Source organism: Pantherophis guttatus, chromosome 10, assembly GCF_059756535.1.
Source record: "Pantherophis guttatus breed Tessera chromosome 10, ASM5975653v1, whole genome shotgun sequence".
Lineage (NCBI taxonomy): Eukaryota > Metazoa > Chordata > Lepidosauria > Squamata > Colubridae > Pantherophis > Pantherophis guttatus.
The window spans coordinates 25,068,462-25,091,643 of NC_142072.1; the positions used below are offsets into that span (position 1 = coordinate 25,068,462).

Consider the following 23,182-nt stretch of genomic DNA (forward strand, 5'->3'; position numbering starts at 1 on the left):
TGATTGTCACTTTTTTTTCAAGTCAGTCAGTAAGCAAATGGTTGTAACTTGAGGACTGTCTGTACTTGGGAGAATAGGAAGGTCTTTATGGAAGGATGGAAGAGTTGGGACCATCAAAGGATTGGGGAAAATGACGTTCCATAGGGTGGGCAGGCACTGTGACTTGGGTCTTGCTAGGTGACATCATTTCATGGAAGAGACCTGAAGTGTCCTCACTCTGCTGGTTCTTGCAGGATAAGCAAAGACACTTGAAAATGGATGATCCACGGGACTCCCTGAACTCCACAATGGAAAACATTAATTTGAAAATGAATACATCAATAGAGAGATGAAGAAACTGGAGGGGAGTAGGAAGGAGAGAGAGTGGGATGGAAGAGTAAAGAGGAAGGAAGGGAAGGGAAAGCAGAGTAGGAGAGAAGGTAAGACAGGGGGGAAGAGAGGAGGAGAAGGAGAAGGGAAGGGGTAGTAGAGAAGAGAAGAAGAAGGTGGGGAAACAAAGTTGGAAGGAGAAGAGGGAGAGGCTAGGTTTGAGGAGAAAGATTGCTGTATAATAAAAAAGAAGATGAAGTGGAAGAAAGGCAGCTCTGAACAAACAAATATAAATATATTAGGAAAAAGAATGAATGGTTAAAGAATAAAAGAGGATAAATATGTACAACTAGCAAGGTTAGAATTTAGGGATAAATAAAGAAGGTGTTTATATATGCAAGTATAGAAATACTGAGGTATATTAAAAAAAAAAAGGAAGACGATATTGACAAAAATTGTAATTGAGCAAAATGTATTTGAATTTGACTAATTGTATAAGATAAGAAACGACCAACACTCTGTTCAAAAAAAAAAGAAAGAAAGATGTGGGTGAAGATGGGAGAGGAGAAAAGAAAAAAACCAATAAAACTGGTAGTACAGTGGTCAAAGGCACCCTGTTATTAAGCTGGTTATTAAGACCAGCTGCCTGCAATTACTGCAGGTTCGAATCTCGCCAAGGCTCAAGGTTGACTCAGCCTTCCATCCTTTCTAAGGTAGGTAAAATGAGGACCCAGTTTGTGGGGGCAATAAGCTGACTTTGTATAAATATACAAAAGGATGAAGGCTATGGCTTAGCGCATTGTAAGCCGCCCTGAGTCTCCGGAGAAGGGCGGCATATAAATCAAATTAAAAAAAAGAAAAGAAAAGAAAAGAAAATGGATGATCCAGGAAACACCCGCAAGCAAAATTGCTCAAGGATGTTTTTCCCCCTAATAGACTTTTCAGTCATTCTGTTTTTAATTCCATGTTAATTGGAGATAGGTGACAGTGGTGGAAAACACCCCTGAATGCTAATGCATAAGGCAGCTGCAATTGTATTTACTTATCACAGTAATTGACTAACGAGAGCCAGAGATAATCTGCTTTCCGCTTTGACTGTTAAATACGTACCTAATAACCACACACACACACATACACACACTTCTCCCCAGGGGAACAAATCGAAACAAGGCATGGAAAAGAAGCTGGTTACATCCAGGAATGTGGCAGAAATCCTTAAAAAGTGGTTGATAAAGATGACATTAAGATGACAAGCAAAGATTGTAAAAATGGATGTGTGGGATCACAAAAGTCAAGAGAGCAGTGATGGCTGAAAGATTGAAGTCCCATTCCATTTTTATATGAGATACATAAATATAGCTTTGGCTTTGACCTCGCAGTTGTGACCGCCATCTTGTGATACTTATCCCCGCAGAAAACGCTGTGTGTGTAATTAGACAACTATTCTCCAAAGCACCTGAAGGCAGGACAAGAAGCGATGGGTGGAAACTAATCAAGGAGAGAAGCAACTTAGAACTAAGGAGAAATTTCCTGACAGTGAGAACAATTAATCAGTGGAACAACTCGCCTCCAGAAGTAGTGAATGCTCCAACACTGGAAGTTTTTAAGAAGATGTTGGATAACCATTTGTTTGAAGTGGTGTAGGGTTTCCTGCCTGGGCAGGGGGTTGGACTAGAAGACCTCTAAGATCCCTTCCAACTCTGTTTTTCTATTCTATTCTATTCTATTCTATTCTATTCTATTCTATTCTATTCTATTCTATTCTATTCTATTCTACTCAGATCTTCTCTGTCTATGGAGCTCCCCTCTGACTTTTTCTTTGCAGAATGCCCACAGAAAGAATTCAGTGGAATGCAAACGATGGACACCTTCAGTTGTATCTCTATTCCATTCTATTCCATTCCATTTTAACTTTGTTGAACTTCTGACTATGGTTCTGTACCTCTCTGGTAGCTGAGAAGCATCATCTCCCTGAAGGACCCACTGAACAGGAGTATAAGCAAAGATGTCTTCAGGAGATCGGCACAGCTTCTGGAACTCCTTGTCACAGGAAACTAAGCTCATTTCCCTTCTGTGATCCTGCAAGCAACTCCTCTGGCAGACAAACAACTTTTTTAAAAAACAAAACAAAACCAAGGCCTCTTTTTAAACTTTTTTTTTTTTTTTTTACCGAATGAGCTTGAAGCTAATGGTGGTATTGATCACTTAATATCTTCTCATATGAATTTTTAATTGGGAGGTGGTCGGCTTTTCACTAAAACCTTGAGTGTTATTTTAGCTGTCAGGAGCAAAGAGGAGCCCTGTTTCTAGAGGGGAGATGGGGTAGAAATATCACAAATAAATCACTTATTTTAGACAGAGATAATTCCTCCTTTGCCATCCATCTATCGGGAAATGCAATGCCTGCATCTCAAGAGACATTCTTCTTGAAGGCGGCTCTTAACCTACCTACTGAATAACTCACCAATGCAAGTATGTTAAATAAAATGCATACCGCAGAAAAATCAGGAACATGAATTGTGCATTTCCTGGGCTTCAGATCCTCAGGGAAGTTTTATCTGGCTCTGGTCCCTCATTAAACGTATCTTTGGTGCTTCCAAAAACAGTTGCTCTGTGGTTAAATATAATTTCATTTCATTTTACAGATTATATTGTGAAATCGGGTGGAAAGAACAGGAGATGGCAGCTCACGCCACTTCTCGTAAAAGGACTTGTGTTACGTAGCTGGGCAGGGAAGCCAAGGAAACTCCCCGGCAAAAGCCTGCATTATGGAAATGGATCACAATTATTAGCGGAGGCACTGAGGTCTCTGCAGGCTCTAATCAATAAAGTCAAGATGGCAGCTGAAAGATGACAGGTGATTGAAGCTTTTTCTCTCTTTTTTTTTTGTTGTTCTCTCTCTCTCTCTCTCTCTCTCTCTCTCTCTCTCTCTCTCTCTCTCTCTCTCTCTCTCTCTCTCTCTCTCTCTCTCTCTCTCTCTGCTGTATGTCTGCTTGAGCCTGCTCCACAACAGACCCACCTCCAGTGGTGGGATTCAAATTTTTTTACTACTGGTTCTGTGGGCATGGTTTGGTGGGTGTAGGCATGGCAGGGGAAAGATCCTGTAAAATCTCCATTCCCCACCCCCCCAGTCCAGGAGAAGGATACTGAAAAATCCCCATTTCCTCCTGATCAGCTGGGACTCAGGAGGCAGAGAATAGATGGGGGCGGGGCCAGTCAGAGGTGGTATTTACCGGTTCTCCGAACTACTCAAAATTTCCACTACCGGTTCTCCAGAACTGGTCAGAAGCTGCTGAATTTCACCCCTGCCCACCTCCCACAAGTTCCACAAGTTTTGCACAGCCTTTGCTAGGCACACATATGTGCAATGCACTTTTCTATTTGACTGAGCATTAGACTTTAATCTGTCCATATGTAGGAGGGTTGCAGATTCTGACTTTCTCTTCCTGACATTTAGTAAAGCCAGAGAGCTGTGTTTCTCAACCTTGGAAATGTTAACATAATTCCTATTTGTTGTTGTTGTTGGCAAACGGCAGCAAAAATCTCTATGGAAGAAGAATCTTGAAGGTGAACCCTGTCTCGTGTGCTTTGAAAATGAGAAATTACCTCAGGTTATAGAATCAGGGCAGGAGGGGACTTGGAGGTCTTCTAGTCCAACCCCGTCCATACAAGGAGACTTTCTATGATCCCAGACAAATGGCTGTCCATTTTTTTCTTGAAATCCTCCAGTGATGGAGCACCCACAACTACCAGAGGCAAGCTGTTATATTACTTAATTGTTCTCACTATTAGGATATTTCTTCTTAGTTCCAGGTTGGACCTCTCTTTAGTAAGCTTCTATCTATTGCTTCTTGTCCTGCCCTCTGGAGCTTTGGAGAATAAGTCAACCATCTCTTCTCTGTGAAAGCCCCTCAAGTATTGGAAGACAGCTATCATATCACCCCTAATTATTCTCTTCCGTAGGCTAAACATACCTAGTTCCATTTTCTGTTCCTCGTATGATTTATCCTGCAGACTGCTTATCATCTTAGTTGCTCTTCTCTGCACTCTTTCTAGGGTCTAGGATTTATTTATTTATTTTTGTATCATGGTGACCAGAGCTGGACACAGTATTCCAAGTGTGGTCTTACCAATACAATATTAAGTAGCATTATCACTTCTCCTGATCTTGATGCTATCCCTCTGTTGATGTAGCCTAGAAATGGTTTTGCTTGAATATGAACATTTTCCATGTCTGGACCTTGCCAATCAAGCCAGCTGATAATAATAGAGACTTATATCTATGAAGTATATAAACAGGAGAAGGTGGATTGATTCATGCACTCTCCCCTCCCAATTCCCCATAGACATTGTTCCAATGTACAGGAAGCTGGAAACTCCCTGAAGCTATAATGTCTCTGCAAGAACTCCAGTTGGCTTTTCAACATTTGCAAGAAGATCTTAATTTACAATCTTGTCATGAATTTGTTCTAAGTCACTAGAAGATGGATTTCTTTGATGTACATTCTTTCCCCCCTCACTATATTTTGCAGGGAACTTTCAGAAATATGCAGAACCTCTCACAGAGACACAGTTTATTTTGGTATAAATTTTTGACACTTCCATGCTGTCATTGGGACAGAATTTGTGGCCAAAGCACTTTGCAGGTTTTTGCAAATCCACTCTTAGAAATCTGTGAGACTTTCACCACCAATGTATGTGTACTTAATTCCAACCCTAAAGAATATGTTCAGCTCCAACCAACCCCTCCCAGTTGTTTCTCCATCTTCTTTATCCGGTCGTACTCCATTCCTGGTTCAGTATCTCTGTGATTCTGACCAGATTGGAGAGAGATATGGACAGAAACCATCTCCTTACTAGATCTTCACAACCATATGTCTGTTTTTTCCCCATAGAGACCCACAGCCCCTTAAAATATTGATGGATATCTGACAGACCTTTTTATAGTCTCCAACAACAAAATGCTAGGACCTTGTTCTGATTGATTGATTATCTGCTATCAAGTTGTTTTGACTCTTAGGAACCATATCGATCAGAGGTCTTCAAACTTGGCAGCTTTAAGACTTGTGGACTTCAACTCCCAGAATTCTGGAAGTTGAAGTCCACAAGTCTTAAAGCTGCCAAGTTTGAGGACCCCTGATATAGATAGATTTCTCGCCCGATGAATTGTCCCTAACTTGTCTTTCAGGTCTTCCAACAGTGCAACTCTCACCATTGTAATGGAGCCCAACTACCTTGCTTCTGATCATCTTTTTTTTTTCTTCCAGCATTTTTCCCAGCATTGAAGTTTCCTTCAAAGAGGTAGGTCTTCTCATAACATGCCTGAAATAGGATAATTTGATCCTGGTCATTTGCGCCCTGAGTGAAAACTCTGGGTTGCTTTGTTCAATGATCCATTAGTTTTTCTTTTTTCTTTAAAAAAAAAAGTTTTTTATTGACAATACAAATTAAAAACAGTGGACATAGTGTGATGTTTCCGGTTTAAACATTTTCATCAAATTTTATCTTATAATTGATACACTTCCTTATCTCTATACAAGTTTGCATTAATTATCACATTTCAAATATATAGATTCTTTCATCTGTATTTATGTTTCAGTATCTTTTTCTCAGATCCATTTATTTAGCCTTTTCCCTCACCTTTCAGTTAATAGGAAGGAGAAAAGTGATCTTGACTGCAGTTATGGGAAAGGAACAGAGTGAGTCTAAGAGGTCTCTTCTCTCCTGCCAACATACTGATGAGGAAGCAAACTCTACAAAATGTAGAGATGAATGCACATAAATACATGTGCAAAGCAATAATTTCATTAAATTGGACAGCAGGTTCTCTTTCTTTCTTTCTTTCTTTCTTTCTTTCTTTCTTTCTTTCTTTCTTTCTTTCTTTCCTTCTTTCCTTCCTTCCTTCCTTCCTTCCTTTCCTTTCTTTCTTTCCTTTCTTTCCTTTCTTTCTTTCCTTTCTTTCTTTTCTTTCCTTTCTTTCTTTCCCTTCCTTCCTTCCTTCCTTCCTTTCTCTCTCTCCTTTGCTTGCTGCTATCATGTGCACACACTGGTACATTCACTCTTTGTGTAGCTTACTGTAGATCCCAGCATTAAGCCTGACTCTGAAGTTGCAAGCTTTAAAGCTTTGCCCTGGTTAACTAATCACAATCTATCAGCCTCCAGCCATACTCTTGGGGATTCAAAGGCCAGACTTGAGGAAAAAAACCTTTCAAGACAATGAAGTTAGCAAAACTACTCAAATTTGGCATTGCCAGTGAGCCCTGTGGCAGCTGCTGAAATATGGAAGCCAACTTTAATTAAGTCAGCATTCTTCTTTTTGCAGAGAAAAAAAGCCCCTGCTTACACCATCACCCCCAACACAGAGGAGAAACAAGCTATATCTGAATCTAGTTTGCCCCCCACTCCTAGGCTGTTTCCACAATTGCTCCCTCACACAGTGCAGCCTTCATTGCATTTGTCTTCATTAACACATATTTGTTTAAACCATCAAGAAAACTCCAATAATGAAGTCAGGGAATCTGTGCTGCTTTGTCTTCTGGTTAAAAATGGCTCTCAAACTTTAAATCCTGCACACATCTCTTTTTCTCCATTACCGCAACATCTTAGCATATAATACATTTCATCTTCCTTTGAACACAGCTGCTAGTTCTTCAAGTTATATCCCGGCTTATGGTCTTCTTAACCTTGGTACTTAGACTGGCTCTTGCCTTTTCCCACTTCTTAGAGCTTCAAAGGGAATTGTCATTATAGGGCTGAAATTGGCAATTTATAGTCCCAGGGCTACACTTGACCCCTGCCCTAATTTCAGATGTCCTTAAGCAAGCAATTAACTCAGAATGGTAGCAAGAAATATTTGCGAGGGAGGGAGGGAGGGAGGGAGGGAGGGAGGAAGGAAGGAAGGAAGGAAGGAAGGAAGGAAGGAAGGAAGGAAGGAAGGAAGGAAGGAAGGAATCACACCTGCATATGTGCAAGATTCTGGGAAACCACATTTCCAGAAGAACATCAAGACTTACAAAATATTCATAGGATATAAATAAAGGTGATTCATGGATGTGAGGATGTGGCCTTTGAGGACGAGATGTAGGAACTCAGTCTGGAGGAAAGAAGAAGACATAACAACTGGGAAGTTATAAGGAAAATAGTTGAGAACAATTCATTGTGGCCACCAGAAGTAACAAGTATAAAGAACAACTTCCTGAACTGCACAACCATGGAACAATCTTGGAGACTGTAGGTTCTCTACCTGTGGAAATTTTCAAGAAGAAACTAGAGAGTGACCTATCGTAGATAGTTCAACTGATTTTTCTGTGCATTGCATAGGGTTGGGCTAGATCAGGGGTGTCAAACACAAGGCCAATGGGCCAGATCCAATCTGCGATGTGGTCAGATCCAGCCCACAGGGCCATCCTGGAAAATGTAAGGATCCGGCCTGCATTGCTTCATTGGGCCCGCATGGCTTCGGCCTGGTCTACCCAGTGAGAAGAGGAAACATGCCAGTAGTTTGGGGAGTGGTGTCAAGCTGGCTATGCCCATCCAGTTGGCCACACCCACCCAGTCAGCTACGCCTGCCAGGCCCCCTGAGGTCAATCACAGCCCTGATGCGGCCCTCAATGAAATTGAGTTTGATACCCCTGGGCTAGATGATCTTTATGGTTTCTTTCCAGGCTTTATGGTTCTTTCCAACTTTACAGCTCTATAATGAGGAAGAAAGAAAATTCACTTAATCTCTGAATTTAACTGATTATTACCAATAGAATATATCCTTCACAATCCGGCTGCACGGGTTGTTGCAGGAGGGACCTGATACTCCCATGTTACACCTCTCCTGCGTGGCTTGCATTGGTTGCCGGTTGCCCTCCAGGTGAGATTCAAGGTGCTGGGGTTAACCCAGGCTATTTGTCGAACCACCTGCAACCAGCGTCAACTTCCCATCGCCCGGTGCGCTCTCACAGAGAGGGCCTACTCAGGGTGCCGTCGACTAGGCAATGTCGGCTGCCGACCCCCAGGGGTAGAGCCTTCTCTGTGAGCGCCCCCACCTTTGGAATCAACTTCCCTTGGGGCTCCGGTTGGCCCCTGACCTTCGCACCTTCCGCCGTGAATTGAAAACCTGGCTATTTATGTCCCCCAGCCTGGACTGATGGGGTAGTATATTTTAAAATTTTTTAAATTTTTCATATTTTTGTGTGTATTTGTTGATTTTAACAGTTGCTTGGTCGATTGTTGTTGTGAGCCGCCCTGAGTCCTTGGAGATAGGGTGGCATACAAATTTTATAAATAAATAAATAAATAAATTTTATCAACAAAAATGTGGCCTATCACATCCCGTAGTCTGTGACACCAGTAGAAAATGTAAACCCTGGGGGTGGAGTGCAATCTTCTAGTATCTATGCAACCAGAGTGTCTGGATTTACTCATGTTTGACCAGATCAGTTACAAATCTACTCACTGTAATTGCACTGTATACTAAACTTGGTTAGATTTAAGGTCAGTTGGGGGTGTTCCTGGTTTAGTGTGTTATGTAAACCTACCCCTTTCAATCAGCTGATGGTTCTATGTGTTGTACTAACCTACAGAAATTAGATTACCCTTGTGTGTTGTGAACACAACCAATTTTTTTCAGTCTTTATAATAGGATGAGAACCAGAAATTATGAGATTTCAGAATAGGGTTTGGAGTTATCATAAAGTGTTGGCTAGAGGACAAATGATAAGAAATCTTGTAAGCAATGACCCTGAAAATTAAGGGAGCTAGAAAGTTAGGTGATCATGCATAGAGCCTGCAATATCATGCAGACCTTTAGATTTTATCACCCTATGCCAGGTGTCAACAGCCTGCGGCTCTTTGGGCCCTCTGCTGTGGCTCCCTGTTGGATGATCCCACCACTGGCTGGTCCTGCCCCTTGCCCTCCCCTCCCACTCACTCCCCGCCTGGCCTGAGAAGGTAAGGGCGACGGTGGGGGATGGAGAAGTGGCCAGGGCTGAGACAGAGAGAACTAGAGAGTGGGGGAGAGAGAGAGAGACATAGAGAGATACAGAGAGAGAGGTGGGAGAGAGAGGGAGAGAGAGAGGGGAGGGAGGGAGAGACAGATGTCAAAAGGTTTTTGTGGTTCCTGGTCTTTTTTAACAGCGGGTTCTCTGCCCTAATGACCGGCTAGGTAGGCATGGCTAAGGGGTGGGTGGGTCAGGTGACTGGTGGAAATGAATGACGTCAAGTTGGCCATGCCCACCCAGGTTTTGTGGCTCCCGGTGTTTTCTTTTCTGTGGGAAATGGATCCAAATGGCTCTTTGAGTGTTTAAGGTTGCAGACCAGTGGTGGGTTGCCCCTGGTTTGGACCAGTTTGCAAGAACCGGTAGTAAAACCGGCAGGAAGCCCCACCCACTGCCCTGGATGTCATCATCGGTGATCTGCGCATGTGCAGAAGCAAAGGCACGTGCGTGAGCGAAGTGAGCGCGCACACGCAATCCCATTCCGAACTGATAGTAAAGGTAAGTAGAACCCTGTTGCAGACCCCTGCCCTATGCCCTTTCTTTCCTTGTGCTCCATGTTGCTTCTCCTAACTCAAGTTCCACAAACTGAATGCTTTCTAACTTCTCTAATTAAAAAAGAAGGACGATTTACTTTGCAAATAAAACGAATGCCTCTTATCATCGCTGTGGTTATAAAAGCCAAACAGTACAAAATATAATCCTGATTCAACTTCACGAATTGGAATGCATCAAAACAAGCTGCTTTACAAATAAAAACATGACCTCCAGCCAATTATTGAGTTAAGAAGACAAACTCTACCAGCCCTGCAGGTTTTCCAAGCCACCAATATATCAAAGAGGCAGCAAGAAACACAAATGTGGCCTTTACCAGAGCTGGGATTTATCATAGAGGTATGGCAATGTACAAAGATGTTGCACAAGGCTCAGAAGCTGGAAAGTGACCTAAAGAAACCACCAAAGAATCATAGATAAAGAACCATGAACTCCTAACAACCTCCAATGTTTTCCAGTGCTGTTTTTAGGGAACAATAGAAGCCTTTATCTAAGTCTGTGTATAGATTTTGAGTTTCTTCAGAGAAGGAGAGGAAGAAAGAAAAAATGGGGCTGAGAAGTAGAAGGTCAAATAGAGAAAGGGAGAGTTTCTCTCCTACAGGAATTGGAAATTTTGTCAGTTGATGTTTGAACAATGATACTTCTCGTTACAGCCAGGAGGGAATTACGAGGTTGGGGCATAGCAGGACCACGAGAGGCACGATACGATGGAAAAGCAAAGAAAGGACTCAGCATTTAAAACAGGGACAGGTAACCTTTTGCGGTGTGGGCTGCTTTATTTTATTTTTTTAAAATTCCACCTCCTGGGAGCCCAAGAGTGACAGATAACATCTCTGAAGAGTGGAGGAGACCAAAAAAAAAAAAAAAAAGTCAGATTTTTACATTCTACCAGGGATTATTAACTGTGTGGTAGTCGGAAGCCAGATGAAAAGTTATTTTATTTTGCACTATTTTTTATGCACATGCATATACAAAACCACCTGAAAAGTGCACCTCTGAAAATAGATGATTTGATCAATGATGCGTTGGGAACTAGGGGGAATTGAATATGGGCAACTGGACTTTGGTTGCCCAAGTTGAGAGAGAGAAATCTCAATCTCAGTCTCAGTCTCTGTCTCTATCTAGCTCTCTATCTCTCTATCTCTGAATATAATATATAATAAGCGCACTAAAGAACATTACTGCATGGTAATCTAAGTAGCTGATTTTGTAAGACCATTATGTAATCATCAAAGTGCAAGATCTAGCTAATGGATCTAGCTAAGCTCTATCTATCTAGTAACCAACACACTAGTCACCTCTGACGTCAACTACTGCAATGCACTCTACATGGGGCTCTCCTTGAAGAGTATTCAGAAGCTTCAGTTGGATCAGAATGTTGGGCCCTGAACAGTTTTGTGCAAGGGTAGACTTATGCATGTGTCAGTCAAAACTGAAGAAGCTTCTTGGATGAGAAGTGAAATGTCTTCAAGGAAAAAAACAAAGAAAGTTCAGTTGCCTGTTGAAAAAGCACCTTGAGACAACCATGACCTGGAAGACTGACAATCTCCATAGACCTTTGAGGAAAATCTTTAGAGAGAGTTTTTTTTTTTTTTACTTTGCTCACTTCTTTCTTGCTGTGTATGATTTGATCTCCCCTCAATCCTGTTCCTCCCTCAGTCTCCTCTTCTAGAAGGTGCTCTCAAACCTTCTTACCTCTTCTGGTAAGGAAGATGTTTCAGCCCCTGATTCTTTTCAGTTACCTCTTCTGCCTGTTTTCAGCTCTACCCTTTTCCAACTATGCAACCAGAACGATACGCAATGCTCCAGATGCAGACTTACCATATATTTGCATAAGGGTTCTTATATTGTGGGCAGATTTATTTTCAGTCCTTTCCCTTAATGATTCCTAGGCTGGGTTTTGCCATTTTCACAGCTGCCAGAAACTGAGCTGACATTTCCATTGAGCTATCAGCTATGACCCCCAGAATTTTTTTTTTCCCCTGGCTAGTTACAAGCAACACAGATCCAATCCCTGGCATATGCGAAAGGTGGAGGGTCGATTGCCTCAATGTGCATTGCTTTACACTTAAACAAATTGAATTGCATTTGAATTGCATTTGTCATTTGATGGAAAGAGCTTCTTCTTTGGATCTTAGCATAAGAAAGATTTCTTATGAACCCCCAGCAGTGGCAGCTGGTAACTGGAGGCATCTAAGCACTTGCATTCTTATGGTTTAATATTGGACCCCAGAATTCTAAAGTGGCCTATCAACTAACTTTCAGCTGAATTATTAAAAGGTTTCTTCTTTATTAGGAAGAATTATTAAACTGATTCTTCTCCCAAGCACAACTTCAAAGGCAGAAGCTGACAATTAGCATTTAGAAAGTTCTAAGGCATTTTTTTTTCAAAAGGCATGGTTTTTTGAATATATATTTGCCTAATTTTTGAGCATACACACACACATACACAAATGCTCAAAATTTAGGCAAAAAAGTACCCCTAACATTTAAAGATAGTTGAAGCATCCATGACAGGGTATTGATCTGTTCACTTGGTGACTCTCAGATGCAAACGGGAGAAAGAACTGAACTATTTTTAAGAATACTCTTATTTCCAGATTTGGCTTTTATTCACAGCATTCCTTCTTTTGCGGCCCTTTTGAAATGCAGAATTAAGATAAGGTTCCAGGTGCATCAGGAGATTCGTTTGCAGAAACCCCCCCCACCCCCCACCCCCCGTTGGAATTAGGCACACATTCAGAGTTGAAAAGGGGGAAATGATTAGGGATGCTGAAAATCTTGTTGGATCCATATTTTTCAACAAAGCAATCTTGATTTGCACTTCCTGCATTGACACACGGAGCAGCTTTTACTGCAGAACTCCTGTGAACCATTCCTGGAAGACTCTGCATCCTTGGGGAAGAACTATAAATATTCTCTTTAGGAGCTTCCCGTGACAGTGGCCTCTCTCTCGCCATCATCCTCCATTCACCCTTACAAAAGCCACCGCGTACAAAATGAGATGGGTGCCATATAACTCTTCCGAGCTAAGAACGGTGCTGGTTTTATCGATGTTATCTAAGGATTTTGTTAGTTTTAGCTCCCTCTAAATCAACGTCCTGCTCTGGCTTCATTTGTGGTTGGAAGGCAGATGGTCTATTTTTATCTGCCTTCTGCATAGGAGGGATTTCTGCCTTGCCTTTTGCAATCATGCATGCTTGACTTGACTCTCTTTGCCTTATTCACCTTGATTTCACTCCAACAGCTATTGGTGGCTTCCTTCTCCATTCCTCAAGTTGAAAAAGAGACTGTACAGATGGGAGAATTTCCGAGTCATTTCAAGCAAAGCCCTCGGTTCCTCCAAAAATTAGATTTAGATTATTATGCAATCTCTTCATTGTAATTTGGGGGTTTCTATATTTAAAATTTGTTCACCATGATAACTACATGCTTCAGTATAAAAGTCTACTATAAATGCAAACACCAATTTTTGCTAATCTTCCTAGTATAAAAAAGATGGCTAGGAATAGCAGAACTTGTTAATCTACTCTATAATGTTTGGGTACATCTACCGCAACCACTGTAAATGGAGACTTCAACTTTTCAGCTCTTGCTCATTCAAACAAAATGCATTTCTGAGGGAGATGATGCTCGGAGATACAACTGAAGGTGTCCATCGTTTGCATTCCACTGAATTCTTTCTGTGGGCATTCTGCAAAGAAAAAGTCAGAGGGGAGCTCCATAGACAGAGAAGATCTGAATAGAATAGAATAGAATAGAATAGAATAGAATAGAATAGAATAGAATAGAATAGAATAGAATAGAATAGAATAGAAGAGTTGGAAGGGACCTTGGAGGTCTTCTAGTCCATCCCTCTGCCCAGGCAGGAAACCCTACCCACTTCAGACAAATCATTATCCAACCTCTTCTTAAAAATTTCCAGTGTTGGAACATTCACGCCTTCTGGAGGCAAGTTGTTCCACTGATTAATTGTTCTAACTGTCAGGAAATTTCTCCTTAGTTCTAAGTTGCTCCTCTCCTTGATTAGTTTCCACCCATTGCTTCTTGTTCTACCCTCAGGTGCTCTGGAGAATAGCTTGACTCCCTCTTTTTTGTGGCAACCCCTGAGATATTGGAAGACTGCTATCATGTCTCCCCTAGTCCTTCTTTTCATTAAACTAGACATACCCAATTCCAGCAAGAGTTCTTCATATGTTTTAGCCTCCAGTCCCCTAATCATCTTGGTTGCTCTTCTCTGCACCCTTTCTAGAATCTCCACATCTTTTTTACATCGTGGCGACCAAAACTGAATGCACTATTCCAAGTGTGGCCTTACCAAGGCATTATAAAGCGGTATTAACACTTCACGTGATCTTGATTCTATCCCTCTGTTTATGCAGCCCAGAACTGTGTTGGCTTTTTTGGCAGCTGCTGCACACGGCTGGCTCATATTTAAATGGTTGTCCACTAGGACTCCAAGATCCCCCTCATAGTTACTACTATTGAGCAAGGTACCACCTATACAGTACCTGTGCGTTTTGTTTTTCTTGCCTAAATGTAGAACTTTACTTTTTTCACTGTTGAATTTCATTTTGCTAGATAGCGCCCAATGTTCAAGTCTGTCAAGATCCTTCTGTATCTTGAATTCTCCTGTTTTTTTTTAAAAAAGGCTTCTTGATAGAAACTGATATCCTCTCCCCTTCACAATTATCCAGCTTCTTGAGAAAGGCTGAAAAAAACCAAGAAAAGTTGAAGATAGTGTCAGTCTCAGTCATTTGGCTGAATCAAAGGAGACTACCAACAAAAATTTCAGGAACTGAACATCTTAGAGTAAATATAGACTCCTAGAAAGGAGTTTCCCACCTTCATGTATAGCGAGGTCATTAAGATGGTGTCCCTTTGACTATATACGGAATAGAGCAATGAGCCCTATCAAATAAAATGCAGTTCAGTGGTGAGAAAAGTAAATCCCTGTACTTATATAGGAAAAACCAGATGCGTCGGTACAAAACAGATAGTACCTGACTCAGCAGTAATAACTGTGAGAGGGATCTAGGTAATCTAGTGCAGGGGTCTCCAACCTTGGCAACTTTAAGACTTGTGGACTTCAACTCCCAGAGTTCCTCAGCCAGCAAAGCTTGCTGAGGAAATTTTTTACTACCGGTTCTGTGGGCGTGGCTTGGGAGGGGGTTAATATAACTGAGTAGGCGTGGCCAACTTTTTTTTTTCTTTTAATATTTTTTTCTACAACCTCTTAGGCTGAAAAGGTTGTTAAAAAAATGCTTTTAAAGCCTCTGATGATCCCAGCTGACTTGCCTGATCGGCAGAGGCTTTTTTTCCTTTTAAAAACATTTTTTCTATAACCTCTTCGGCTGAAGAGGTTGAAGAAAAAATGCTTTTAAAAGCCTCTGATGATCCCAGCTGAGACGCGCGATCATCAGAGGCTTTTTTATTTTACTTTTAAAAGCATTTTTTCATCGGAAGAGGTTGTAAAAAAAATGCTTTTAAAAATAAAAAAAAAGCCTCTGATGATTGCATGGCTCAGCTGGGCAATGGGGGTGGGGGTGGGGTGGGCAGGGATTTTTGATACCCTTTCCCCAAACCACTCGCTGCCATCACTACCGGATCCAGCGATCCGGTTCGAACCGGGAGCATTTCACCCCTGCCAAAAAAGCCAATGCAGTCCAAGGCTGCTTCAACAGAGGGATAACATCAAGATCATAACAACTATCTCTATCAGGCATTAGAGAGGCCATATTTGGAATACAGATAGCCCTCGACTTCCAGCAGTTCATTTAGTGATGGTTCAAAGTTACAACGGCACTAAAAAGTGACTTATAACCATTTTTCACAATTATGACCATTGCAGCATCCCCATGGTCACGTGATTTACATTCAGATGCTTGACCACTGGTTCATAGTTATGATGGTTGCAGTGTCCCGGAGTCATGTGATCTTCTGACAAGCAAAGTCAATGGGGAAGCCAGATTCACTTAACAACCATGTTATCATTTGACAACGGCGGCAATTCGCTTAACAAATGTGGCGAGTAAAGTCGTAAACTGGGGCAAAACTCACAACAAATTTCTCACTGAGCGATATAAACTCTAGGCTCTATTGTGATCGTAAGACGAGGACTACCTGTAACTGCATCCAGTTCTGGTTGCCATGATACAGAAAAGATGCTGAGGCTTTAGAAAGAGTACAGAGAAGAACAACAAAGATGATAAGGAATCTGAAAGCTAAACTATAGGATGAATGGTTAAGGAAATTAGGCATGTTTAGCCTTATGATTCTTGATGAATGTATTTTTTCTTTTATGTACACTGAGAGCGTATGCACCAAGACAAATTCCTTGTGTGCCCAATCACACTTGGCCAATAAAGAATTCTATTCTATTCTACTCTACTCTACTCTACTCTACTCTACTCTACTCTACTCTATTCTAATTTCATATTTTCTATTCTATTCTGTTCTGTTATTCTATTCTATTCTATTCTGTTCTGTTCTGTTCTGTTCTGTTATTCTATTCTATTCTATTCTATTCTATTCTATTCTATTCTATTCTATTCTATTCTATTCTATTCTATTCTATTCTATTCTATTCTATTCACAAAGAGAAAGATTAGGGATATATAGCTGTTTTCCAGTATTTTATGGGCAGTCACAGAGAAAAGGGGTTGACTTATTCTCCAGAGCACCTGACAAGAAGCAATGAGAGAGATCCTACTTGGAACGAAAGAAAAATTTCTGTCAGGGTTAACACTTAATGGAACAGCTTGCCTCCTAAAGCTGTGGGTGCTCCATCACTGGACGTTTTCAAGAAAAGATTGGGCATCCATTTGTCTGGGATGGTATAAGGACTAGAAGGGGGTAGGACTATAAGACCCCCAAGATCCCTTCCAGCTCCATATTTCTATGTTTTGAAACACTTTCTTCCCATATACCTGTACATCAGAGTTATCTCTTCTGTCTCTTCTTTATGTCCATTCTTCCTTTCATTCCTTTTCCTGCCTTTCTCAGCCTTCCATCCTTCCCAGGTCGGTAAAATGAGGACCCAGATTGCTGGGGAAATATGCTGACTCCGTAAGCTGCTTAGAGAACCTGTAAAGCACTGTGAAGCAGTATATAAGTCTAAGCTCTGTTGCTGTTGCTATTCTATAATCCTTTCACAGAAGGCTCAGAAATTGTTATTAGAGAAATGGAAGCCTCATTAAAATGTCTAAAAGGAGGTCCAGGGAGGCTCTCTTGAGCGAGTGGCTCCCCTTACAGCTCAAAGTGTGCTGCATGGTGTCCCATCTCAAAGAAATTCCCCTTTCTTTAGGCATGGAATCCACTTACCATGTAACTTATCCATCCTCCAGCTGTAGGCTCTTTGGTATAGTCTATTTTTACTTCTTTTCTTATAACCTAACTTTATAAATTGGGAAACGGAAAGAAACCCACCACGTCAGAAGCAATCAGCTTCTGTAAGCTGTAAATGGTATTTTACTGACCCAGAACTAATCACGAGAGCAAAAAGGAATTTCCATTAAGTGCTAAGTGCTCGGTTATTAAGCATATTTATGAAGTTTGAATCTGTTTGGATTTGGGGGGTGGGAAGGGGAAATGGGGCAAAATAAAATTGTGGGAGAGTGAGAGAAAAAGCTTTATATTTTTCTTAAAGATGTTGTTTTTGGGTTTTTTTGTTCCCCCGCAGGGATAATTCAGAAGAAGTTCAGAATGTAGAACACATGTTGATTCAATGTTCTGCTTCTTTGCAGTGGAGACTTTCTTAGCATCCTGTCAAATGTCATCTGCTGAAGTGGGAGCAGGGAACCAGGAGCTGTGCAGGCTCTGGATTTAAGGAGAAAACTGAGGCTGAAAGGTAATTAGGAGATGGAACCAAAGATCAAGGCAGATCAGAAAGTCAATGGTTTGACTTCCACCATTAGTCAAAGGAAAGGCTGCTTCAGGCAACAGCTATGGAGATGCACAGAGCAGAGACTCCTTGACCCCACTGTTATCCTTAGGCCAGTGGAGAATGTTGCCCATTTGTACAACGATTAACCACACACACACACAAATATTTTAATCCGTAAGCACCAAAAAGTTATTTGGCTCATTTCTTTCTGAAAAAGAAAAGTCTTCAACAGCACATACCAAGGTGATGATTAGATACAGAGGGCATAAGGAATGGCCCTGAAGGACTGTTTATGATGGCAAAAATGTGAACATGGTAGTAGACCAGACCAAGAAATTAATGCTGTACAGGTCAGTGCCTATATATGTTACAGGAAAACAGAGCAACTCCGTGTAAAATAAATTGCAGTGCCCAAACATGTGCAGCAGCTTGACAGTTCACACTCACTTAAATCATTGCATATTCATGATCAAAGCTATAAAACAAAATCTGGACACATTGATTTGGGAATTAGTGTTTTGCTGCGGAAAGGAATAATGAATTTTTAAAACTAAAAAGCTTCACATGAATAGCTAAGTCAATGTCCAGCCAAATTCTTTTTATACAGCCCCCTCACAAAAAAATAAAATAAAAAAAAACCACCATTGTATATGAATAGTAAAAGCACTTAGACTTATATACTGCCCCATCGTGCTTTGCAGCCCTCTCTAAGTGGTTTACAGAGTCAGCATATTGCCCCAAACAATCTGGATCCTCATTTTACCGACCTCGGAAGGATGGAAAGATCAGTCAACCTTTAGCTGGCCAGGATCGAACTGATGGCAGTGGGCAGAATTAGCCTGCAATACTGCATTCTAACCACTGCACCAACGCAGCTCACCAAGAATTGGGCTTAGTGAGCAATTTAGGTGCTACTATTCTAGCACCCTGAGCCACGAAAGGCTATTTAGCTGCCCCAGTGAAGGAGACACAAATAATGATCCACAGAAGTCCAAGAAAAGTGATTCCAAAGAAAAAGCAGGAACGTTTGCAAGAGAAGGCTAAGTCGATTGGTTTCAGAAGTAAATACTATTCTGTTCTCTGTTTAGAGTAGTGTTTCAAACTTGAAAACTTCAAGATGAGTGGACTTCAACTCCTAGAATTTCCCGACCAACTCAAGTCCCAATTCTGGGAATTGTGGTCCACTCATCTTAAAGTTGCCAAGTTTGGGGAAAAATGTTTTAGAGGAATTAAACATTAGTTTAAAAGGAATATTGGTTTAGATCAATCTCATTGATCAGAGAAATTTTTGTTTTTATATATGAGCACCGCAGTGAGATTTTTATATGCTCAAAGTTGGAAGGACTTACAAGTACCTACAAGATTTCAGAAAAGAATTAAAAAAGGGGAAAGGGGAAAAAAGAAAAAGAAAAAAAGAAAGAAAGAAAAAGAAAAGAAAAAAGAAAAGAATGACTTCTAACTATCTTTGATGCATTTTTCACTTATTTATTTATTTATTTATTGGTTCGATTTATATGCCGCCCTTCTCCTGAGACTCAGGGCGGCTTACAATGCATTAAGCAATAGCCGTCATACTTTTGTATATACCTGCTTAGTAGGGCTTTTGCCCCCCCCCCCACAAGCGGTGTTCTTTTTTTTTTTATACAAAGTCAGCTTATTGCCCCCACAATCCAGGTCCTCATTTTACCTACCTTGGAAGGATGGAAGTAATTGCAGGCATCTGTCTGTCTCTCCCTATCTATCATCTATCTATCTATCTATCTATCTATCTATCTATCTATCTATCTATCTATCTATTTATATCTAATCATCTATTTAGCTAGCTAACTACTTACCTATCTACTTACCTTAACTCTCTGTCTATATCTGTTTGTCTGTCTGTCTGTCTCTCTCTCTCTTCATCTACTTAGCTAGTTACTTACCTATCTACCTATCTTATCTCTCTATCTGTCTATGTCTGTCTGTCTGTCTGCCTGCCTGTCTGCCTCTCTCTCTTTCTATCCATCTACTTAGCTAGCTAACTACTTACCTATCTACTTACCTTATCTCTCTGTCTATGCCTGCCTGTCTGTCTGTCTCTATCTTCATCTACTTAGCTAGCTATTACATATCTACCTACCTTATCTCTCTATCTAACTATGTCTGTCAAGACTCAAAACAGAACTCTATAGAATAATAGAATAGCAGTCCCCAGTTTTGCAGAAGGGGCAGTGGCGATGCGGGTGGGTGGGAGAGGGGATGGTTCTGTACAAGTAGCCTGCCGTTTGCACAAATGGAACTTCGCACACGAGCGCATGTGTGTGCTGCTTGTGCAAGTGAAGCTGCACATGCTCACATGCCCAACACTTGTGTGGCCCAGTTCCAAACAGCCTGTGGCCCCATTACTGGGCCTGAGGGTTGGGCACCCCTGCCATAGAAGGATTAAACTCACAGTGTTGCTATTTGATAAATAGGAGAAAGGCACAGCTAAATAACAAACAAACAAATACACGGAGCAGCTAAACATAATTATGGGAGATTTAACATTTGTGGAAAAGAAAGGGGGAGGGAGCCAATCTAGATTTCTCAGTTGTATAAACTGAGCCAGCTGCATAAGGAACTTGGAACTTCTTGTGCATAGTGTGTGACTGTGTGTGAACATTGTGTGTGTGTGAACAATGTATAACCACATTAGAGTTTACTTGAAAATTCCTGCAAACAGGGAACATTTTGCTTAGGGTTGATGCCCAAGTCGAATTCTCAGTAGATGGTTAATACATTACTAAATGGATTATATTCTAGTTGCTTAAGTTCTCAATGTGAAAGGATGACCTGAAAAGTACATAGGGTCTCCCCCGCTCCCATCTAAATAATTCCCCTTTTGTTCACTCACCAGAGAAGAGGGTGATCCATTATGCATTGGTTTAAAACAAAAAAAAAAAAAAAAAAAAAACAAAAACACCCATCTTTGCTAGAGTAAGTGACCCATTTGTTCCACACTCTTCACCTTCTAGGAGGGTCACGGAACTGCAACTCAACCTTCTGTAGCAAGTAATTTGCTAAGGCAAGAGCCATCTGGAAGAAAAAAAGAGGGGAAACAAATATAGTGACTTTTTGCTCATCAGCAGGGGATCATCCCTCTGGTGCTCGTCCTTTCAGTTAACTCTACACTGTTAGGAAATGGTCATTGCCTAACTAGTTGGCCAGGTAATATATAATCCAACATTGTATGTTTGCATTGTGTAAATGTATTATGTTGCTTTAAGAACATTGCTGAGTCATTCTGCATCCTGATTGGATGAGCTCTGTAGCCAATGTATTTAAGGAGAGCTTAATTGTGGTTAGTGGGAACACTACACCATATTTTTACCTGCTACCATGCTGTAACTATTTTTGATCTCTCTAAATGGTCATTGTTTGATCATGGTATTACTGTTTCCTGATATTTATTGAACTGTTTTTATATTGTTCCTGAATGTTCCTTGTATTTTTCTACAAACTGGTAAGAAGATTTTATATCCCTGGATTGATCTTATATTGCACTTTATATGGCTAAGACTTGGATTGTTAAATGACTATGATTTCGCTTTACCCTCTAAGTAAAGTAATATAAAATCAGTTTGTCTGCATGTTATTCACAATTACTCTCAAAACCGTTCCCGTGCGTAAAAAAACTTCTGATGGTACTCTGCTTTATGAACCATGACTCTGGTGGTGACACCACAATATCCTTAACATTGGTTATGGGCCCAGAGCCACCCAGATCCATCAAATCCATCAGTTTTAACCAAAATCCATCAGTTACAGACCTAATGCAGAGCTTCCCAAAGGGCTTTTTCCTTCCTTACCCAAAACCACTCATCAGAGAAATTGTATTAAACGTCAAGGACTGGCTGCCGAGTTCCTTCCTTCATTACCGTCATAACAGTCACTGAACGAATGGTCACAACTCGAGGACTACTGTATGATAAAAAAAAAACAGCCACTGAATGATCTTCGTGCCACTGCGGTGGCGCAGTGGTTAGAATGCAGTACTGCAGGCTACTTCTGCTGACTGCCGGCTGCCTGCAATTTGACAGTTCGAAACTCACCAGGCTCAAGGTTGACTCAGCCTTCCATCCTTTGCAAGGTTGGTAAAATGAGGACCCGGGTTGTTGGGGGCAAGAGGCTGACTCTGTAAACTGCTTAGAGAGGGCTGGAAAGCACTGTGAAGTGGTACATAAGTCTAAGTGCTATCGCTATTGCTATTTTAACAAATTACGAATGGTAATTTCATCATTGTTCATCAAAAGGAATATCTTGGGGGATTTTTGAACATATTTTAATACCTGTGGCAAACGTTTAGTCAATCTGAATGTCCCTGTCATGCTGGATAAAGGGTTCATGTGCTGTTACCCAAAGAAAAACCACTTTTACCCAGGTTGGGTGTAATTTGGGTGGCTCCAACTGGTGCAGAATGCGGCTGCGCGGGGGATTATGGGAGCGACGGGGCGCTCCCATGTGACTCCTCTCCTGCACGAGCTGCACTGGCTTCCAGTGGACTTCCGGGTACGCTTCAAGGTGTTAGTGATCACTTTTAAAGCGCTCCATGGCTTAGGGCCAGGGTACTTACGGGACCGCCTTCTGCCACCAATAGCCTCCCACCGGCCGGTTCGCTCCCACAGAGAGGGCCTCCTCAGGGTGCCGTCGGCCAGACAATGCCGGCTGACGACCCCCAGGAGGAGAGCCTTCTCTGTGGTGGCACCTACCCTATGGAACAATCTACCCCCAGAGATACGAGTGATCTCCGACCTCCGGATTTTTCGTCGGGCCCTAAAAACTTATTTTTTTCAGTTAGCCGGTCTGTCTTGATTTTAGGGTTAGTTTTAAAATTTTAATATTGATTTTAATTGACAAGTTTTAAATTATGGGCCAAATTTATAGATTATTTTAACTTTATTTTTAACTGTGATGTTATGTATAGATGTTTTTATCTTGGCTGTTCACCGCCCTGAGTCCGAAAGGAGAAGGGCGGTATAGAAATTTGAATAATAAATAATAAATAAATAATAAATTTATCTAATAGATGCATTGATACAATATGTTAAGCTTAGTTTAACATTTTGGTCATTCACCATGTTATATGAATTGGATGTAACCCACTTGGTGCATTATCACTTCCAGAATCTGTGCAAACTTAGAAAACAAGTTGTTTTGGTAGCTGTTAAGCATATTCTGCAAACACAGCCAAAACAGAACTGAGAACCCTAGCAGGACTGATGCAAATGCAGCCAGCACTGTCTGAAGACATTTCCATGGTCATGTGGCCAGTATGACATCACAGAGCGCTATTATCTTCCCACTGAAGTGGTACCTATTTATCTACTTGCATTTGCATGCTAGGTTGGCAGGAGCTGGGGTGAGGATGGGAACTCACGCTATTGCATGATGCTCGGGTCTCGAACCTGAGTTGCCAGCTTTCCAGCCATCA

The 23,182-nt window shown here is 41.3% G+C and overlaps 1 long non-coding RNA gene across 1 annotated transcript; it reads right to left on the minus strand.

Moving 5' to 3' along the window:
* Positions 1–13,972: 13,972 nt before the first annotated feature.
* LOC132711777 (uncharacterized) lies at positions 13,973–22,232 on the minus strand. The gene is made up of 3 exons (XR_015729523.1): positions 21,561–22,232; positions 20,606–20,787; positions 13,973–14,559 (listed from the first exon to the last, which is right to left on the minus strand). It is a non-coding gene; the product is annotated as an uncharacterized LOC132711777 (long non-coding RNA).
* Between the last annotated feature and the right edge of the window lie 950 nt (positions 22,233–23,182).